The sequence below is a fragment of the Mauremys mutica genome, chromosome 5 (genome assembly GCF_020497125.1).
Source record: "Mauremys mutica isolate MM-2020 ecotype Southern chromosome 5, ASM2049712v1, whole genome shotgun sequence".
Lineage (NCBI taxonomy): Eukaryota > Metazoa > Chordata > Testudines > Geoemydidae > Mauremys > Mauremys mutica.
Window position 1 is genome coordinate 135,709,688 of NC_059076.1, and position 21,241 is coordinate 135,730,928.

The window sequence follows — 21,241 nt, forward strand, 5'->3', positions numbered from 1 at the left end:
ACAACCTCTATCTCTAATGATGCATTATTCCCAGATTTCAGCTAAAGAAAGAGTCCTGCTACTATTCCAATGGAATGGGCCCTCATGTGTCAAGGAGCAGCACTGTGGTGTGCCATCGAGTAGAGGGAGCACACACACATCCATGCCCCAGGACAGGGTGCACTGGAGTTTAGCTGAAGAGTTAAGAGTTAAGCTGCTCTGCTATTTCCCGTATTTCGCAGAAGCTCCTTCCTTGCTGGCTGCAGAGCTGGGACATTCAGGCCTCATTTCTTTAATGCTCTCAGGTTTTTGTACAGAATGCGACACCTTGACAAATCTCCACTGGGTCCGCCCAACGTTAATAACACAAGGCTGACATGTACAACACCTGCAGATAACCAAGCGACTGCTACTTTACTAGCCTGCTGTATGCAGGGATGACAGAGTATCGTGCACTCACTGCATGCCATTCCAGCTGTGCTCATCAGTCATTATTATGGTGAGAGCTGAATCAGAGCAAATCCCGAACCATCATTGCTCAAGCTTAGTTACTATCGGCCTGATCCAATGCCCAGTGAAGTCAACGGAAAGACTCACACAGATTTCAATAGGCATTGGACCTGGTTCTAAACTGGGGGTGGGGAATAGCTGACTAAGGCAAAACCTGATAGAACATGCCTCTCCTGAACTTTGGGAGAGTTTGGATCAGAACCTGAACACGATGGTTTGGGCCTGGTCTCTGGATTGAAGTGTGGTTCGAGGGAGAGGAAACTGGATCCTATTCTGTCATCAACAGAATTCTTTACTAAATTCCAGTCGGTTACATCCACGCCAGCTCCCAGGGGAAGGCAATGGATTTCACAGGTGTCACTAAAGGCATAATCTGAAAGCATCACCTGGCCTGTAGAAGCTTTACCACTAGTAATGCTGCATGAGAAGTAAAGTTTCACAGAGTTTATAGCCAGAAAGGACCATAAAATCATCTAGTCTGACCTGTGTACCGTAGGCCCTCGAATCTCACTGTTGCCTCTGCATTGAGCTCAGTAACTCGTGTTTGACTAAAGCCTCTTCAAGAAAGTCTTGATTTGAAGACATCAAGAAATGGTGACTCCCCCACTTCTCTAGGTAAGGGCTAATCACCCTCACTGTTACAAAACTGTGCCTTATTTTTGATTTGAATGTGTCTGGCTTCAGCTTCCAGCCACTAGTTCTTGTTGTGCCTTTCTCCACTAGATTAGATTAAAGAGCCCTAAAATACCGGTAATTTCTCCCCTTGAAGGTACTTATACACTGTAATCAAGTCACCTCTCAATCTTCAAGCGCGACAGATTGAGCTTTCTAAATCTCTCACTGTCAAGTATTTTCTCCAGCCCTCAAATATTTGTTGTGGCTTCTCTCTACACCCTCTCCAATTTTTTCAACACCCCTTTTAAGTCATGTGGGCATCAAACCTGGACACAGTATTCCAGTCTCAGTCTCATCAATGCAGTCCACCGGAGGTAAAAAATCACCTTCCTCCTGCTACTCACTGCTCTCTTGTACGCAGCAGGGCTCTCAGATCCCAGGCTGAGGCTGCAGGGCTGGAAAACTTGTGGTTTTGCTTGTGGGGTGAGCACGTTTGATCGGGAACCACTGAGGCACAACCATGGAGTCCCACAAAAGCATTTTTACAAAGCCACTTTTCAGAGCACAGTCGTACGTTAAAGGGCAAGACCAACCAAATAAGAGAACTGCATACGAGTACGGAGTAATTAATCTTAAAACACAAATTATGACCTTTCTACAATTCTTTGCCCTCAAGTCTAACTGAACTGTTTTTGAAGTTGGAAGAAAGTGCTGAAAGGTGACAGAACCTATGTCAGCAATCATATTAGAAGCAGGGCCGGCTCCAGCATTTTTGCCGCCCCAAGCGGTGGGGAAAAAAAAAAAAAAAAGAAATCGGCAGCAGTTCAACGGCAGCTCTACCACTGCCGCTTCGTTCTTCAGCAGCAATTCGGAGGCAGGTCCTTCCCTCTGAGAGGGACTGAGGGACCTGCCGCCAAATTGCTGCCGAAGACCTGGACGTGCTGCTTCTTTCTGTTGGCCGCCCCAAGCACTTGCTTGCTGGCCTGGTGCCGGCTCTGGTTAGAAGGTGCCTGCAAGGGTCATCTAGTCTAACCCTCTGCCATGATGCAGGATATGTTGTGTCTAAAGCCAACAAACTCTGGGTGAAAGCCTGACTCCATTGAAGCCAGTGGCAAAATGCTGTCCCTGCTGTATTTTCAGCCTGCCTGCAACTATACAATCACCCAGCCTGTTCTGTCCTAGCTGTTGATTGCTGGGTATTTCTTGATCAGGGGAAGGTGTGCATCTGCACAGGGCTTGTCCTTGGCTGGTAGGTTCATTGCTTGGACAATTCCACATCCAGTGGAAGGCTGAGACTGAGGATAACGCTGGAGAGGCTGGGGGTGGTGTTCTCCTGGGCCAGTACCTCTCTGTGTGCTAGCTCAGTCGCTCAAAGCCCACACAACAGCTACTCCAGATAGCCCACATCTTCAGATAGTCCCATTTCTTACCCTGTCTTGGGGGAGGCAGTGCAGCCTAGCAGATAGAGCACTGGATTGGGACTTAGAAAACCAGGGAATTCAATTCCTGGCTCCACCACTGACCGGCCTGGTAGTCTTGGGTAAATCACGCGGCCCCTTTGTGCCTCAGTTTCCCCATCTACAAAATGGGAGAACACCACCAACCTCCTTTGTGAAGAGCTTTGAGATCTACTGATGAAACGTGCTAGATAAGAGCTAGGAATTATGACGATGACACAACAGCAACAGCTTAACAATCAAACTGAACCTAATAGCTTAGGTCCTAAAGCACTCATTGATGGTGTTGCTTATTCAGCAGGTGGAGCTCTTGCCTTGGAAGAGATACTCAAACCAGTGTCTCAGGAGGACATGGAAACATAAAACCAAGGTCCTGGCCACTCTGTACTCAAAGATCCACAGCATGTTCGGCAAAAGTAGGGGTATTAATTTCATTCTCCTTGATAAACACCAACTTGGATATTTACATTCTGTCTCTCTACAGTCCCGCTACAATTTCTATCAATTTTACTTGTTTTTTTCTTTCCTGTCCTTAGCTGCTGTTTAGTGTTGTAGTGCGCTGTTCAACAGCTGCCATGTTCCACCCTGGAGGTGGCCACGCTGGGAGATCCAAACCGTTACTGGCAATTGTAAAGTATGGCTACCCTGCAGCTGGGAGGGTAGACAAGACAAGAGGGTAGACAAGTATCAGAGGGGTAGCTGTGTTAGTCTGGATCTGTAAAAGCAGCAAAGAGTCCTGTGGCACCTTATAGACTAACAATGCTCCAATACGTCTGTTAGTCTATAAGGTGCCACCGGACTCTTTGAGGGTAGACAAGACTCTCATCAGTTTTGCTCAAGCTATCAAGTTAAAATATAGTAGCGTGAACGCGGCAGCACGAGTGGATGGCTCAGACTAGCCACCTGAGCTTGTATTCAGGCAGATAGCCCGAGCCACAGCCTCCACACTGCTATTTTTAGCACGCTGACCTGATCAAAGCTAGCGTGAGTCTATCGAGGTTGGGGGGCAAGTTCCAAGCTGCAGCGTAGACGTATCCTAAGATGCTTTGGGATTTGTCTGGATGACAGCCCCTATACAAATGTAAGACTCAATCATGAGTCATCACTTATGGGGTCTTTGTGTGTTCCAAGCACTGGATGAACAAGTAAGGTCCTTATTCAGACTCGACTGAATAGCTAAGCTCTCATCGGATCTCACGCTTTGTTCCGAATGCAGCTAGGGTAAGGCTCTAGGCAGGAGTTGCCTAGCTGAGGTCCTGCCACTGAGAACGCTCACCCCAGGGAGCAAGTTGAAAAATGACGCTATCACAGGGCATGGTCACAATCTCACGATGATGACGGACATCAGTTACGCCTGCTGAATACAACCGCGGCACAGCCTTATTGCATGGGCCAGTACTGTAAGAACCGCTCACACTCGCACAGAACATTCCTAGTTTGTACCGAGGACCTAATTCCACAACAGCGCGGGCCAGCCGACACAGCATTGGCCTGGGAATCAGGAGACACGTGCACTATTCCCAGTTCTCCTGCTGACCTACTGTATGATCTTGAGCAAGTCACTTCACCTCTGTGTGACTCAGTGTCTCCTCCCACCCCTTTGTGCCTTGTCTATTTAAATTGTGAGCTCATCAGGGCAGGGACTTTTTCTCATTAGGATATACGTACAGCACCTAGCACAGTGAGGCCTCTCGGCATGCCTGTCACCCAAATTATAACTAATGATACAGCTCTTCCTCCCACAAGGGCTGTAAGTTCTGGCTTTTGGTTATCAGAGCTGGACACATTTTTTTTTAAAGTATCACACTAGCCAACTGAATTGTGGAGACTTTCCCGGGCCGTTCACCAACATTTCTAGACCAGGGCCCATTCCAACACCCACTGAAGTCAATGGAAAGGTTCTCAACAACTTCTGTGGGCTTTGGCTCAAGCCATTACAGCACCGAGAAAATATCCCGTCAACCCCAATGTGCTAGACTCATTTTTAAACACTGATGCCAAGACTCACACAGACAGTTTTAGAACCAGCTGCTTATGTTACACATTCTTAAGGAAGGTCAAGTAAGCCAGCAAACAGCTCATGACTTTCCCGCGCCGACCTTCAACTGCTTTAATTAAAAGAAGAAGAATAGCAGCACAGGACGACTGAGTCGTGAAAGCTGGCTATCAAAATCTTACAGGGGTAAACTCATTTGACCTTGCAGGAAGAATAGCCTTTCTGGTCGTGTGGCCTATGCCACGTTTAATTACAAAAATCTGCTGAATGTTTAAGGAGAGGGAAACTCTTCACGGGAGCACTGCAGGAGGGACTGGGACTGGGACAGGCATTATAGCAAAGCCCATCTACTGTCTACTGTGTGCCAGATGAAGAGCGGTCCATCAATGTCACGTCAGGGAGATCCTGCTCTGTGCCAATAAGCAACTGGAAGGATGCAGCACCTGCACAGTCCTTGGGACACATCCTTTGCTCTCCCTGAAGTCGGCGGAGCTGCACCAGTTTGCACCAGTGGAAGATCTGCCCTTTGGGGAGTCTAAAGAAATAATCTTACCCAGGCAGGGCTTTGGAGCTGTGCTCCGGCTCTGCTCCAGCTCCAGGCAAAAACCTGCAGCTCCACTGCTCCGGAGCTGCTCCGGGCTCCCGCTCCAGGCTCCGCTCCAAAGCCCTGTACCCAGGAACTTAATTTTGTGCCAGGTTTTTATTTTAAAGCACTCAAAGAAACAAGCAGAAATTGGCAAGGTTTTAAATCTGCAAGATCCCTAGTGATACAGGCTCTGAGCTCAAAGCTCTGCTTCACGGTAACTACAATGGGGCTGGAGCACTGGGCCATGGTCTCAGTGTCGCTGAAGAGAGGTAAGCCAATCACCAGCACGCATCCACCCCTCTTCTGATCTGAGTTTGGTGCACTGGTCAATAAGGAGCAGCCCCAATGAAGCGACCCAAGTGAGATTAGAAGTGAGCCCCTGGGAGTTGCTATGTATTGAGTGCCGTCAATGGGCCCGATTCCCATCTCATTTACACCAGCGTAAATCCAAAGCAACGCCACGAAGTCTGTGGAGTTACACAGGGGGATCCATTCACCCTTTTGTGTTTTAATCCAACACACAAAGGCCTTGCCTGCCCAGCTGCAGATCCCTACCCGGCAGCGAGAGAAGGAGACCCAGTCAACAGCTATTATCTCCCCTCGACCACCCCCGGGCTTTTAGAGTTTAGGGTTAGGAGCTTAGTGGCTCCTGCTGTCCCTGAACCCAAGGGAGGGAAAGGGCCAAAAATGGCAGCTGACCCCTCTCCCATTCAGATACTTGGCCCTAAATGTTCTCTGGTGATGCAGGGTGGATCAGATCCCTGCTCTGTTCCCTCCATGCCCAATCTGTCGGGATGCGGGGTGGGGCCTGTGGGAAAAGTGGGATCATTTCCACCCACTCAGAAAGCGGGAAGCTGCAGCTATCGGGAAGGTAAGTTTCTTGTGCCTCGCTCCCAGGATTGTGAAACCCAAATAATAAGACCATAAGGACGGCCATACTGGGTCAGACCAATGGTCCATCTAGCCCGGTATCCTGTCTGCCAACAGTGGCCAGTGCCAGGTGCCCCAGAGGGAACGAACAGAGCAGGCAATCACCAAGTGATCCATCCTCTGTCGCCCATTCCCAGCTTCTGGCAAACAGAGGCTAGGGACACCACCCCTGCCCATCCTGGCTAATAGCCATTGATGGACCTGTCCTCCATGAATATATCTAGTTCTTTTTGGAACCCTTGGGCCTTCACAACACCCTCTGGCAAAGAGTTCCACAGGTTGACTGTGTGTTGTGTGAAGAAATACTTCCTCTTGTTTGTTTTAAACCTGCTGCCCATTAATTTCATTTGGTGACCCCTTGTTCTTGTGTTATGAGAAGGAGTAAATAACACTGCAGGGAAGTGGTGTTGGAGAAAGAGAAGATGGGAAAGGGGGTAGGTGTGGGGCTGAAATGCTGCCAGCCAATGATTGTGACTGAGCATCTGGCAGGATCTAGTCCAGTTGTGTTTGTTTTAGCACAAACATTCCGATTCGCCTTTCAGAGCCACCCTGTCCATTGCTTAAAGTGGTCTGAAAAAACTGGGGGTGAGGCCTTCATTCTTTGGTAAGATAGTGCTGAAAGCACACCTCTCAGCAACACGAATCAATTCAAACACTTATCTTTTGGCTGGGTCTGCAGCCCCTTGTGACCTCTCCTGCCCCCCCCATCCCCTGGAAGTGCTGGCCACATCTCACTAGAAGGCAGCAACACAAGGCAGAGTCAGCACAGCTAACTGAGTCTGAACGCCCCCCATCTCCCCAACATCCTCCTCCTCCGTCACATATTGAAACAACTTCACCCAAGCGACCCCAAACTGGCGGAGGAATGAAACCGGAGTTCTGGGGCTCAGTCAGTTCTCTCCTACCTGCAGGGAGAAAAATAACCCGCCTGTGCTTTTCAGGCTTGGAATCTCTCTCTTACAGACTGGTGCTGCTGCTTTCCCCTTGGAGATGCCAAGGGATCATTTTGCGAAGCAAATAGTCTTTAATCTGCACAGTTCCCTCCTGGATGGTTCCTAAACAACAACTAGGGTGTGTCTACGTTGCACACGTGGGCTCACGGGACTCGGGTTACGGGGCTGTGGTGTACACATTCAGGCTCTGCCTGGAGCCCAAGCTCTGGGACCCCGTGAAAGGGGAGAGTCCTAGAACCTTTGCTCCAGACCAAACCTGAATGTGTACATCACAATTAAACAGCCCCGCGCCCGAGCCAGCTGACATGGGTCAGCCGCGGGTGTTTCACTGCAGCACAGACGTACACCTAGAGCCTTTGTCCAGGAGACTCTGGACATGCTAAGCCTCCATTTTGGCCATATCCACCCTAGAGAAGTGAACGAGCTGTAACCGAACCCATTTAAGAACAAACGGCTCAGTGAGCCCCCACTAGCCATGCTGACCCTCCCCCAAACCATTTGAACTGCCGTGCCCTCTGGGTACCTATCCCACAACGCCCGCCTCGGCTCCCAGCAGCAGTGTATTCTGGGAGATGGTGCCAGGCCAGCATCAGGAGGACCAGCTGTACTGTTTCAGCTTGTTAGCACCAACACTGGGCTCGTTCATCTACCAATGTGATATATGCCATCATGTGCCAGTAATGCCCCTCTACCATGTACATTGGCCAAACCGGACAGTCTCTACGCAAAAGAATAAATGGACACAAATCTGACATCAGGAATCATAACATTCAAAAACCAGTGGGAGAACACTTCAACCTCTCTAACCACTCAGTGACAGACTTGAAGGTGGCAATTTTGCAACAAAAAAACTTCAAAAACAGACTCCAAAGAGAGACTGCTGAACTCAAATCAATATGCAAATTAGATACAATTAACTTAGGTTTAAACAGAGCCTGGGAATGGTTGGGTCATTACACTAATTGAATCTATTTCCCTAGTTAAGTTCTCCTCACACCTTCTATGGGTCATCTTAATTATCACTTCAAAAGTTTTTTTTCTCCTGCTGACTATGGCTCATCTCAATTGATTAGACTCTTCCAGTTGGTATGCATACTTCCACCTTTTCATGTTCTCTGTATGTATAAATATCTGTCTGTGTGTTCCATTCTATGCATCCGAAGAAGTGAGCTGTAACCCACGAAAGCTTATGCTGAAATAAATTTGTTAGTCTCAAAGGCGCCACAAGTCCTCCTCTTCTTTTTACTGGGATTAAACTGGTTCAGAATGAACTGCTGAAGCTTTAACCAGGTATTAAACCTGTCGGAAGGCTGGCTGTGCTTCCCAGCTATTAGACCTCTCACGGCATTTCAGTGCCTAGACAGACACAAAGCATTCTACAAGCCTTGTAGGGCCTCCGATTGTTTCATTACTACTTTGTCATTTGCCATCCAGCAAATGCCTTGTCTACACTAGGGACAATAAACAACCTTAAATTTACTCAGCACGGGAAAAAAAACACAGCCATGTACACAAGCAAAAAGTAGCTGTCGTTAATACAAGATAAAAGGTGATTCTATGCTACGCTACTGCCCCTGTGTGTCCTGTCCATTATTGGAGAACAGTGGTCAGGCAGGTAGGTTAGAAGGGTAAAGGTTCTATCATGGCAGAAGGAGCCAGAGATGCGTGGAGCCAGGGTGAGGAGGTATCATTGCTCAGCAGCAACGGCTTGATTTTCAGAGACATTGATCATGCGCGTCCTCCTCTGCAGCTCATTGGAGTGGATCCGCACCTTTTAAAAGTTAGCCAAATTTTCAAATAATTTAGGGGTAAAATCATGCACCTAACTCATACAGTTACTGCAATTAAGTTCACATCTTGGGTAATCACATGTGCAAATAGCCAGCTAGCAGGGGTTCTAAAAGCGCTCAGCATCACTTTTACCCCACTAATTGCAACGTGATTTTGGGGGTCGGAGCACCCAGAGGCCCCAACAAAGAGGAGGACCCAATATGCTGGGCACTGGGGGGATACACACACTGGAAGCCGTGCCTACTGCCTTGAAGAACTTACAAGCCAACTGAAGATAAAGTGGGGTGCAAGACGATCAGAGGGGATGAAGGAGAGTAACAGAGACAGGAGACACATGCTTGCAAAGACTAGCTAGGTACAAAGACGAGCAAGCCCTAAAGGTATAGGGCATGGTTTGCAAAAGTGAAGTCTCGCTGGAGTCAGTGAGAGCACAGTTAAGCCAATGGGGAGAGCTTTTGGAAACCCCACCGTGACTACACAAGGAACACATGCGACCCTTGATCTCCGTGTAAGCCTCTTCCTGCTATCGGCAGGAGCTCTGCTGTGGATCAAGGGGATTATCTGGTCCTACATCTTACGTTGAGTAATACTCTGCTTTACGATGCCGTGGGATTAGCTGAGGAGTAAAATGATGCACAACGCTCTTAGGACCACCAGAATCCGGCGCTTTGTAAACCTGGCCCACAACCCATAATAAAAAATGTAAGAGATGTTGCAGAAGCTTCCAGGTACAGTCGGATTCCTCCAGGGTTAATTTCTGGAGAGGCTATTCTTCACAGATGCATTACTATTTATTATTATTATTAGTGTTATTGTAGTGGCTGGGAGCTCTAGTCGACCCAGGGCCCCACTAGGTGCTGCACAAACACAGAACAACAACAACAACAAAAAAAAAGCATGGCCTCTGCCCAAAAGATCTTCTGATCTAAGCAGAAGACAAGAGATGGGTACAGACAGATGGGGGTGACTACAAGGGAACAATGAGACAATTCCAGTCACTGTAACCAGCAGTGCTCTCTGCACACCAGCAGCCTGACCACTGTCAAGTTTCTTGTAGGCAGCACAGAAAAGGAAGTTTTCAGGAGGGATCTGAAGGAGAACAGTGAAGTGACCTTGTGGATGCTTACATGGAGCACCTAGAGTTTAAGGTCAGAAGGGACCATCAGATCACCTTTCTAGCCTGACCTCCCGTAGATCACTGGACATTAAATTTCCCTTAGTTAGCCCAGTACGGAGCCTTCCTTTCTCCTTCACAAGGGTTGCCAACATCCCCTGGTTCTGTTAGCAAAGAGGGTGAGGTCTTGGCCTCTCTTTTGAAGAAGATCATCCCTCTTCAAGCTGGTTTTGTGAACTATACGGCTGGGGCGGTCCTTAGGCATACGCAGAATACGCAGCTGCGTAGGGCACCACGAAATTTGGGGCACCGAATTGTCCCAAATTTCATGGAGCCCTACGCAGCTGTGGGCTTCATATGCAGCAGTGCCGGCGGCCAGCCCCATCCCCCAGCAGGCCCCCCGTGGGGTGCGCCCAACTGCAAGGGGATTAGCCGGGGGGCCTGGGGCTGGCAGTGGGGTTCAAGTCTACCCCTGCACTCACCGGCGTTGGCGGGAAGCGGAGCCACCCAGCCCCAGCCTGCTCCATTCCGCTGGCTCTCCTCTGTGTCGCTCCGCTTCCCGCTGCCGGTATGTGTGTATGGAGGGGGGGATGGACCCCTTCCCCCAAACCCCCCTCCCCTCGAGCGACACAGCTGGGGCGAGGGGAGCAGAGCGGGCTGGGGCTTGGTTGTTTTGCTTCTTGCTGCTGGCACCAGGCCCCTCGCTAATCCCCCAGGCCGCTCTGGGCCTGTGGGGCCCCCACAGCTCCTGCCTCCGCAGCCCCACGGGCCTGGAGCGCAGCCCATACCCTCTGCAGGCCAAAGAGCTTATGATCTAAGTCGACAAGACAGGCACAGGCTGGGGGAGGGGTAGGCTGCACAAGCAGAGGGTACAACGTCAGGTTGGTGCCACCATTTATTTTTGGTGGGGGGGTGGGTTTAGTTATGGGGGGGGGGATCAGCTAAATGGAAAGAAAAGTGAAGGAAGGGGGTACACTGAAGGGAAGGGGGGGGGATAAGGGTGTGACCCAGGCATAGGTGCCAACTCCGTGGGTGCTCCGGGGCTGGAGTGAAGCTGAGGTGAAGATACCGTGAAGAAGGGGGAGAGCGAGAGCTGGAGAGCCAATCAGCATAGGGCAGACAAAGTCCAGTCAAAACTGTATTTTAAAGCCAGATGAGATCACTGGAACGGTGGGAGGGGAGGGGCAGGGTGGACCAATGGGAAGACAGTGTTAAGAGACTTGAGTTCCCTTCTGAGCTCTGCCACAGAATCCGTTGACCTGCCCGTGCCTCAGTTTCCCCCATCTGAGAAACAGGGATACTGCCTGGTGCTCACCTTGGTACGGCCCTTTGAGCGTTCCAGAGGGAAAGCGCCACAGACGTGCTAAGCAGTACTGAATCCTTGAGGGCTCGTAGGGTTAGCATGAAATGTTCTTGGCACAAGTCAGACCCATGTCAATAGAATAAACGTTCCAGCGCTGAAGGGCAGCTTACAGAAGACCAAAGGCCAGATTCTCTGTTGTGATCCAGCCCCTTTGTGCCCCACAGGCAGCACAAGGGAGCTGAGCTGTGGCTCCAAACAGTGGAGATTTCCCCTGGCAGAGGGAGACTCTCTAGTGATTAGTAAAGTAAATCCCAGCTTTCAAAGGACCTGATCCTGCAAGGTGCTGAGCTCCTTCCACTCCACAACAAGAACGGAAGGAGTCAGTAACTTGCAGGATTGGGCCCTATGTTTGTATGGGGATTTCCACCCTCTCAGGGATTTACTCAGGCATGTTGCCCAGTTATGGTTAATTAACAGGCCCAATTCTGCCCTCAGTTAGACAAGTGTGACTCACTGGATGTCCAGGCAAGTCACACCCATGAGCTACGGGCTGCACAGCACTTTAGTATTGTTTTGTTAAGGCACGGAGTGGCCTGGACAGGCTACATTCTACAATCACACATGGGTTCTTCCCTAACCCTCCGACTGCCAGAAACTGGGACTGGATGACAGGGGACGGATCACTTGATAATTGTCCTATTCTCTTCGTTCCCCCCTGAAGCACCTGGAACTGGGCTACACAGACCACTGACCCAGTATAGCTGTTCTTACATTCTAAATCAGTGGCCCTCAAAATTTCCAGACTACTGTACCCCTTTCGGGACTCTGATTTGTCTTGCGTACACCCAAGTTTCACCTCACTAGAGAACTACTTGCTCACAAAATCAGACATAAAAATACAGAAGTGTCACAGCACACTAGTATTGAAAAACTTCTGACTTTTTACCATATCATTATAAAATAAATCAATTGGAATATTAATATTGGATGTTCATTTCAGAGTATATAGCGCAGTATAAACAAGTCTTTGTATGAAATTTTAGTTTGTACTGACTCAGTAGCGCTTTTATGTAGTCTGTTGTAAAACTAGGCAAATATCTAGATGAGTTGATGTACCATCTGGAAGACCTCTGCGTACCCCCAGGGGTACGTGTACCCCTGGTTGAGAACCCTTTTATAAATTATCCCTTTGGAATGCAATGAGGTGTCTATTAAACCAGTGAGTTGTGAAAAGCTTTGGGAGTACACGGGCCAGATGCTCAGCTGATGTGAATTGATGTAGCTCCATTGAGGATCAGTGCCACTGGTCTCATCTCCTGTTCCACAGTGGGACATGCACACAGAGCCAGCTGGCTGATGTCTCTGGCGCCAGCAGGCTAAGGCAACTACCTCTCATTCCAGCCTCCTCAACATTCTCACGGGTGGAGAGAGAAAAAAAATTCAAGGTGTGTTTACAAACCATGCCCATTTTCAGATCAAGCCGCCTCTGCCTCCCTCGCCAAGGCTTTAACAACTCAGTATTGTGAATCCAGCCTCGATTTATAATTAACTGGGCACAAGGAATTTCAAGGGCATTGATACAGCTCCCACCTACGGCCCTGCAACACACCACTACCAATGGAAACATTCTCGTTATTCATTTCCCTCCTACCCCTCCCTGGATGGGAGCGGCCTGGCTGGAGAATAAGCCAGTTCCTACGTTGCTTAAAAATCCTGCTGCCATAAATAGTAGATCTTATGATTTGTATTGGGGTTGCCTTAATCATTTGCATTTCTACTATCAGTAAGAATGGCAAAACCAAACACTGCAAATAAAAGGCCTGACACGGGAACGGAAGGGAGTATTATCTAAGCCTCATACAACACCTTTCAAGCTGAAGGATACCAAAGGACTTTACAAAGCATAGGCTACATTCTCAGTTACAAACTTGCAACTCCTTTGCTCCCTACAGTGTCATATCAGATCGCTGTACGCGCCACATATTCAAAACTTCTCTGCAACAGCTCCAAAGTCAGATCCTACTGTTCCACTGTCCCAGTCCCTTACCACTTATGCGAAAGCTCCATAAGCTGCATAGGCCCTATGGTCCATGGTAGAGCAGTTTTGATTCTCTCCAGCAGAGAGCAGTGGTGCACCCACACACCACCCAGCTCAGAGTGGTATAAATACATACACACAACGCCACACTCACGTCTCAAAACGCAGCTGCCCCTGGAGTGAAAAGTGGCTGCTGTTTAGAATCATAGGACTGGAAGGGACCACGAGAGGTCATCTAGTCCAGTCCCCTGCACTTATGGCAGGACTAAGTATTATCTAGACCATCCCTGACAGGTGTTTGTGCAACCTGCTCTTAAAAATCCCCAGTGATGGAGATTCCACAACCTCCCTAGGCAATTTATTCCAGTGCTTAACCATCCTGACAGTTAGGAAGTTTTTCCTAATGTCCAACCTAAACCTCCCTTGCTGCAATTTAAGCCCATTGCTTCTTGTCCTAGCCTCAACGGTTAAGGAGAGCAATTTTTCTCCCTCCTCCTTGTAACAACCTTTTATGTACTTGAAAACTTATGTCCCCTCTCGGTCTTCTCTTTTCCAGACTAAACAAACCCAGTTTTTCCAATCTTCCCTCACAGGTCATGTTTTCTACACCTTTCGTAATTAGGCAGGAAATGAAAACGATACCATACCCAATCTTTCCAACTCCTTCACCACACAAATGGTCAGAACAGTCGTAAACCCGGGGTACGTATTTCCTCTCTGTCCATCACAGTGTGGCAAGGCTGCTCCTGGTTAACGCAATCCACTGAGTTGACGGATAGTTGCTCTTCCCTTGTGCACACAGGACGGTAAGGCATTGTACTCCTTGTCCAGACTGGCTGCGCTCTGCTGTTTGCACCCGTTCTGGGAAGCGTGCTCTCTAACAAAGGAGCGCCATAGTGTCACCTTACCCAGAGCTTCCTTTACGAGACTAAAGCAGAAAATGTTTTCAGCCAAAGTAAGCTAGCTGCACATGTACCTCCGCGATCAAGAGGTTTTTCCTCCCATGCTCTCCTGGCGGGGCTGCAAGATCCTCTCTACCTGCCCGGTGCCTGAGGGGACTCTACAAAACTACATGTTGTAAACAACAAATCACCTGTTACCTTAGCACAGGCACAGAGCTGAACCTTTGTCCCCTCTGATTGGCTAATAACAGGGAACTGCTCCCTCCAAGCACTTAAGTTTCATTAACTCTTTCCTTGCAGGATGCAAGCTTTGAAAAAAACAAAACAAAACATTGTGGAATAACGCCATGCCCCGCTCAGGAGTTACTGCCAAGATTTTACAGAGTGATTTTGGGTGCCTACTTTTTGGGGGACTCAACCTGAGACCCCTTACAGGGGCTGGATTTTAAGTGCTCACACACAGCCTCTGAAAATCAGGCACCTAAACTCATTACTCACTTTCGGAAAACTGGCCCCAAACCCACACAATCTATTGCCCACATATAAGCCACTCCTCTTCTCCCTCTCCACCCTTCAATGTTACAATATATTCCAGCTGGTCCAATAAAAGACGTCTCTCTAATATCCTGGGTCCAACATGGCTACAACACTGCATATATACGCCAGCGGCAGACCCACCAGAAAGGATGAAAGACGGCTGAAAGATTTTTGGTCACTCATTAACGGACGGTGTAAAAGTATCATTACTTAGTTTGGCAGAAAATTTTCATTTATCCTAATAAGATCATTAATTAAGGTACTTAAAAATCATCAGAAGAGCTTTCTAATCTTCATGGGCCCCAATTTTCAAACTTGAGCAGCTACTAAAGTTTGCAGGCACCTACTATAAGTTCTGATTTTGAGGCAGACTAAACATACATAACTTTAAAACTGCCTAATTTTATTTTCAATGTGACGTCATCTAAAAAAAGTTTCACTAAGATCTACAAATGAAACCCAGTCTGACATTTGAGGAATAATATATTTTCCTCATACTCAAATAACTGAAAACAGCTCCACCAATTTAGCTCAAACTTATTGCCTAGAAAAAAAATCCCACCCTTTGGGCGTAGACCAAGTATAGAACATTTCAACCCAACAAGGAAGTCTGAGAAAGTTATGAACATAAGAACATAAGAATGGCTGTACTGGGTCAGACCAAAGGTCCATCTAGCCCAGTATCCTGTCTACTGACAGTGGCCAACGCTGGGTGCCCCAGAGGGAGTGAACCTAACAGGTAATGATCAAGTGATCTCTCTCCTGCCATCCATCTCCACCCTCTGACAAACGGAGGCTAGGGACACCATTCCTTACCCATCCTGGCTATTAATGGACTTAACTAGATAAATTCATGGAGGTTCTCTTTTAAACCCTGTTACAGTCCTAGCCTTCACAACCTCCCCAGGCAAGGAGTTCCACAAGTTGACTGTGCGCTGTGTGAAGAAGAACTTCCTTTTATTTGTTTTAAACCTGCTCCCCATTAATTTCATTTGGTGGCCTATAGTTCTTGTGTTATGGGAATAAGTAAATAACTTTTCCTTATCTACTTTCTCCACATCACTGGGGAGGGGGAAAAAAAGTTCCAATGAAAACTGGAACTTATCCTCATTTATATTGACCATTTGCTCAATTTGTGAGCAAATGTGGTGCTAGTGGTAGCTCTTCCTTTAGGCAGGCATAGAGAATGTGCAAATGGGTGGTAACTTTCAAAGTGCTGGGATTTCCTCCACCAATCACAAGAAGGTTTGTTTTAGCTGGAAGTGACTGGGCAACCCTTTAAGCAAAAAATAAAATAAAATAAAACAAAAAAACCCCCAAAACAAAAGCAACGCGCACACACAACCCCCCCAAAACAAACTCACTCCCGCCCGCCCCCAAACTGGCCATCTTTGATTGCAGCTGGCTAAGAATGTTTAGAACACAGAGTTCTCTTCTGGAACCCCTCGAGATGATCAAAGATGGAGGGAGAAGAGAGAGACCATCTCTGAAAGAACACAGAATAGATGGAAAACAGCAGCTTCCTCTGTAGGGCCATTTGCAATGACAGAAACACTGATCATAGAAATGTAGGGCTGGAGAGGACTCCACAAAGTCATCTAGTCCATCTGCTGACCGGCGTTTGCCTAACCTGCTCTTAAAAACCTCCAGTGGTGGGGATTCCACAACCTTCCTCAGAAGCCTAACTTTCCTTAAAGTTAGAATTTTTTTTCTAATATCTAACCTAAATCTCTACTGCAGGTTAAGATGATTACTTCTTACCCTACCTTCAGTGAACACTGACAACAAAGGATCACTGTCCTCTTTATAACAAGCGTATCAGGTCCCCCTATAGTCTTCTTTTCTTAAGTCTAAATATGCCCAGCTTGTTTTTCTTAACCTTTCCTCATAGGTGAGGTTTTCTAAACCTTTTATCATTTTTGTTGTTCTCTTCTGGACTCTCCCCAATTTCTCTACATCTTTCCTAAAGCATGATGCCGAGAACTGGACACAGGACTCCAACTGAGGCCTCACCAGTTCCAAGCAGCGCGGGACAATTACCTCCTATGTTTGACATACGACATTCCTGTTTATATGCATCACATTGTTGACTCGTATTCAATTTGTGATCCACAATAACCCCCAGGTCTTTTTTGGCAGTGCTACTGCCTACCTAGTTATTCCCATTTTGTAGCTGTGCATTCACATTTTTCTTAAGTGTAGCACATTACATTCATCATTACTGAATTAAATCTTGTTGATTTCAGACCAAAATGTCTCCAATTTGTCAAGGTCATTTTGAACTCTAATCCTGTCCTCCAAAGTGCTAGCAATCCCTCCTAATGTGTGGGGATCCACACATTTTATAAAGTGTACTCTCCACTCCATTATCCAAGTCAATTAATGAACATATTGACTAGTACTGGACCCAGGACAGACCCCTCTGGGCCCCCACTACATAAGTCTTCCCAGTTTGGCAGAAAAACCATTGATAACGACTCTGAGTATGATTTTGCAACCAGTTGTGCACCCACCTTACAGTAATTTCACAAAGACCACATTTCCCTAGGCTGCTTATGAGCAAGTCATATGGGCCTGTGTCAAAAGCTTTATTAAAATTGAAATATATCACATCTATAGCTTCCTCCCTATCCACTCGGTCAGCAACTAGGTTAGTGTGGCATGATTTGTTCTTGACAAATCCATCTTTACTATTATTTATAGCCTTATTATAAATAATTGATTGATTAATTTGTTCCAGTATCTTTTTAGGTATAGAAGGTCATCTGACCATAGGTGCTGGAACTAAGGGTGCTGCCAGGCCGTGTGGCTTGAAGTGGTTTCCATCACATACAGGGTTTGCAGTTTGGTTCAGTGGCTCTCGTCATCCCCACTATACAAATTGTTCCAGCATCCTGCGTTTGACTGTGCTATAATTCCTCAGGTCCTCTTTTTTTCTGCTTTTTAAAGATGGGCAAACAGTACCTTTCTCCAGTCGTCTGGGACCTCACCCATCCTCCATGAGTTCTCGAAGAAAATAGCTAACGGTTCCGAGATTGTTTCAGCTACTTCTTTAAGTACCTCAGGGTGCATTTCATCAGGCCCTGCCAATTTGAATACATAGAATCATAGAATATCAGGGTTGGAAGGGACCTCAGGAGGTCATCTAGTCCAACCCCCTGCTCAAAGCAGGACCTAATCCCCAATTAAATCATCCCAGCTAGGGCTTTGTCAAACCGGGCCTTAAAAACCTCTAAGGAAGGAGATTCCACCACCTCCCTAGGTAACCCATTCCAGTGCTTCCACCACTCTCCTAGTGAAAAAGTTTTTCCTAATATCCAATCTAAACCTCCCCCACTGCAGCTTGAGACCATTACTCCTTGTTCTTTCATCGGGTACCACTGAGAACAGTCTAGATCCATCCTCTTTGGAACCCCCTTTCAGGTAGTTGAAAGCAGCTATAAAATCCTCCCTCATTCTTCTCTTCTGCAGACTAAATAACCCCAGTTCCCTCAGCCTCTCCTCATAAGTCATGTGCTCCAGCCCCCTAATCATTTTTGTTGCCCTCCAATCGACTCTTTCCAATTTTTCCACATCCTTGTTGTAGTGTGGGGCCCAAAACTGGACACAGTACTCCAGATGAGGCCTCACCAAGGTCGAATAGAGGGGAATGATCACGTCCCTCGATCTGCTGGCAATGCTCCTACTTATACAGCCCAAAATGCTGTTAACCTTCTTGGCAACAAGGGCACACTGTCAACTCATATCCAGCTTCTTGTCCACCGTAATCCCTAGGTCCTTTTCTGCAGAACTGCTGCCTAGCCACTCGGCCCCTAGTCTGTAGCAGTGCATGGTATTCCTTCTTCCTAAGTGCAGGACTCTGCACTTGTCCTTGTTGAATCTCATTAGGTTTCTTTTGGCCCAATCTTCTAATTTGTCTAAGTCTCACTGTATCCTATTCCTCCAGCATATCTACCACTCCGCCCAGTTTAGTGTCATCTGCAAACTTGCTGAGGGTGCAGTCCACGCCATCCTCCAGATCATTAATGAAGATACTGAACAAAACCAGCCCCAGGACCGACTCTTGGGGCACTCCATTTGATACAGGCTGCCAACTAGACATGGAGCCATTGATCACTACCTGTTAAGCCCGACAATCTAGTTAGCTTTCTATCCACCTTATAGTCCATTCATCCAGCCCATACTTCTTTAGCTTGCTGGCAAGAATATTGTGGGAGACCGTATCAAAAGCTTTGCTAAAGTAAAGGAATAACATGTCCACTGCTTTCCCCTCATCCACAGAGCCAGTTATCTCATCATAGAAGGCGATTAGATTAGTCAGGCATGACATGCCCTTGGTGAATCCATGCTGACTGGCCTGTAGTTCCCCAGATCCTCCTGCTTCCCTTTTTTAAAGATGGGCTCTACAGTAGCCTTTTCCCAGGCATCCGGGATCTTGCCCGATTGCCATGAGTTTTCAAAGATAATGGCCAATGGCTCTGCAATCACATCCGCCAACTCCTTTAGCACCCTCTGATGCAGCACATCCGGCCCCATGGACTTGTGCTCGTCCAGCTTTTCTAAATAGCCCTGAACCACTTCTCTCTCCACAGAGGGCTGGTCACCTCCTCCCCATACTGTGCTGCCCAGTGCAGTAGTTTGGGAGCTTACCTTGCTCATGAAGATGGAGGCGAAAAAAGTATTGAGTACATTAGCTTTTTCCACATCCTCTGTCACTAGGTTGCCTCCCCCATTCAGTAATGGGCCCATACTTTCCCTGACATTCTTCTTGTTGCTAACATACCTGAAGAAACCCATCTTGTTACTCTTAACATCCCTTGCTAGCTGCAACTCCAAGTGTGATTTGGCCTTCCTGATTTCACTCCTGCAAGCTTGAGCAATATTTTTATACTCCTCCCTGGCCATTTGTCCAATCTTCCACTTCTTGTAAGCTTACTTTTTGGGTTTAAGATCAGCAAGGATTTCACTGTTAAGCCAAGCTGGTTGCCTGCCATATTTACTATTCTTTCTACACAATCGGGATGGTTTGTTTCTGCAACCTCAATAAGGATTCTTTAAAATTCAGCCAGCTCTCCTGGACTCCTTTCCCCCTCATGTTATTCTCCCAGGGGATCCTGCCCATCAGTTCCCTGAGGGAATCAAAGTCTGCCTTTCTGAAGTCCAGGGTCTGTATTCTGCTGCTCTCCTTTCTTCCTTGTGTCAGGATGCTGGAGATGTCACAAAGGCTGTGTCATGGCATACCGAGAACACCAAGAAGTCATAATGCAAAAGTGGCTGAAGCGGAGTCATCAGACCCTTTCCTCAGAGCTAATGCCAGGCCAGAATTCAAGGAGACACTAGACAGCAGCATGTATCCCAGTGACGGTCTGGGAGCAAGCGAGCCAGAAAGGACCAAAGGGTCTGTGTCTGGTCACGTCAGTAAATAATCTTTTATATTCATTTCAACTGAGTCTTGCCTCTTTTCTAACCTGCCCCAAAGACACAGTGATGTGCTGGCTTCGTCCACCAGGATAGACATGTGGCAACTCTGTGTATGAACTGAAAGCTACTTCGTGCACACGATAGCCTGAATACAGTGTGCGTCTGCTATGTTGCAACCTCTTTAAGATGTATTTCTACCCAAGATGCACTACGCGCTTCCATGCATCTCTTGGCAGTTTTCTTCATATCTTTTTGTGACTAACTAGTAAACCCCTTTATTAGGTTAGTTCCCCACTGCCTACTTTCCATTACAGCCCCACTGTTTTCGGAGTCAGACTGTCAATGTCTCATCAGATACAACTGCCATCCAAACGTTAGTACACAAAGGTGGAAACATGCCCTGGATCTATGGCACTCCTGGGAGTAATAACACTAACAGTTTTTGCTTAGAATCACAGCAGATTAGGGTTGGAAGAGACCTCAGGAGGTCATCTAGTCCAACCCCCTGGTCAAAGCAGGACCAACCCCAACTAAATCATTCCAGCCAGGGCTTCTGCTGTTACAGCAAGTATAAGGAACATTTGCTATTTGAGAGAGATGGGTTTTATGCCTCAGGTTCAGAAACTCGCGGCGATGGCACTTGTATCAAAGGGGGTCTGAACTCCAATGTCCGAGCCAAATCCCAGTGAGGGGAACTACATTCTGCCAAATACCTCTGCAACCTCACTCGGACGTGGCACTCTTCTTTCTTCGCTCCCTTTCCTAACCTCTTGGGTAATGTTGGTGTTATACTGTTAACTAGATATTGCCCTAACTTCTTCTCTGCTGCGGTAGGTGGCGAGGGGCTGCAAGGGAGTCAGCTGTGGCTCCCTGGTCCTCTGGCTGGCTCAATCTCAGCATAGTTTAAAGCAGCCTGAGGGCTGCTCTAAATTACCCAAGGTCCACCCACCAGCTGAGAACTACTGAAGCACCGTATTTCTCCAGCCCCTAACAGACCTCCCATGCTGGGCTCAGGGGTTGGCACTGGAGCAGGCTATGTTGGTTCTACACCAATTGAGGCCTTCCCACAGTTTTGAACAACACAAGGGAGCTGGAGCAGATTTTACAAT

At 47.5% G+C, this 21,241-nt stretch overlaps 1 protein-coding gene across 7 annotated transcripts in view; it reads right to left on the reverse strand.

The window, feature by feature from the left end:
• The window catches only part of LZTS3 (leucine zipper tumor suppressor family member 3), a 49,411-nt gene that overhangs the window by 24,814 nt on the left and 3,356 nt on the right, over positions 1 to 21,241 (reverse strand). For 4 of the 7 annotated variants that reach the window (XM_045019427.1, XM_045019432.1, XM_045019429.1 and 1 more), the window contains exon 2: positions 17,676 to 17,794. The gene's annotated coding sequence lies outside the window, so the exon portion shown is untranslated. Of the gene's footprint in view, positions 1 to 3,530; positions 3,600 to 13,919; positions 14,301 to 17,675; positions 17,795 to 21,241 lie in introns of those variants that run through there. The other 3 variants (XM_045019431.1, XM_045019430.1, XM_045019428.1) reach the window with 2 other exon arrangements.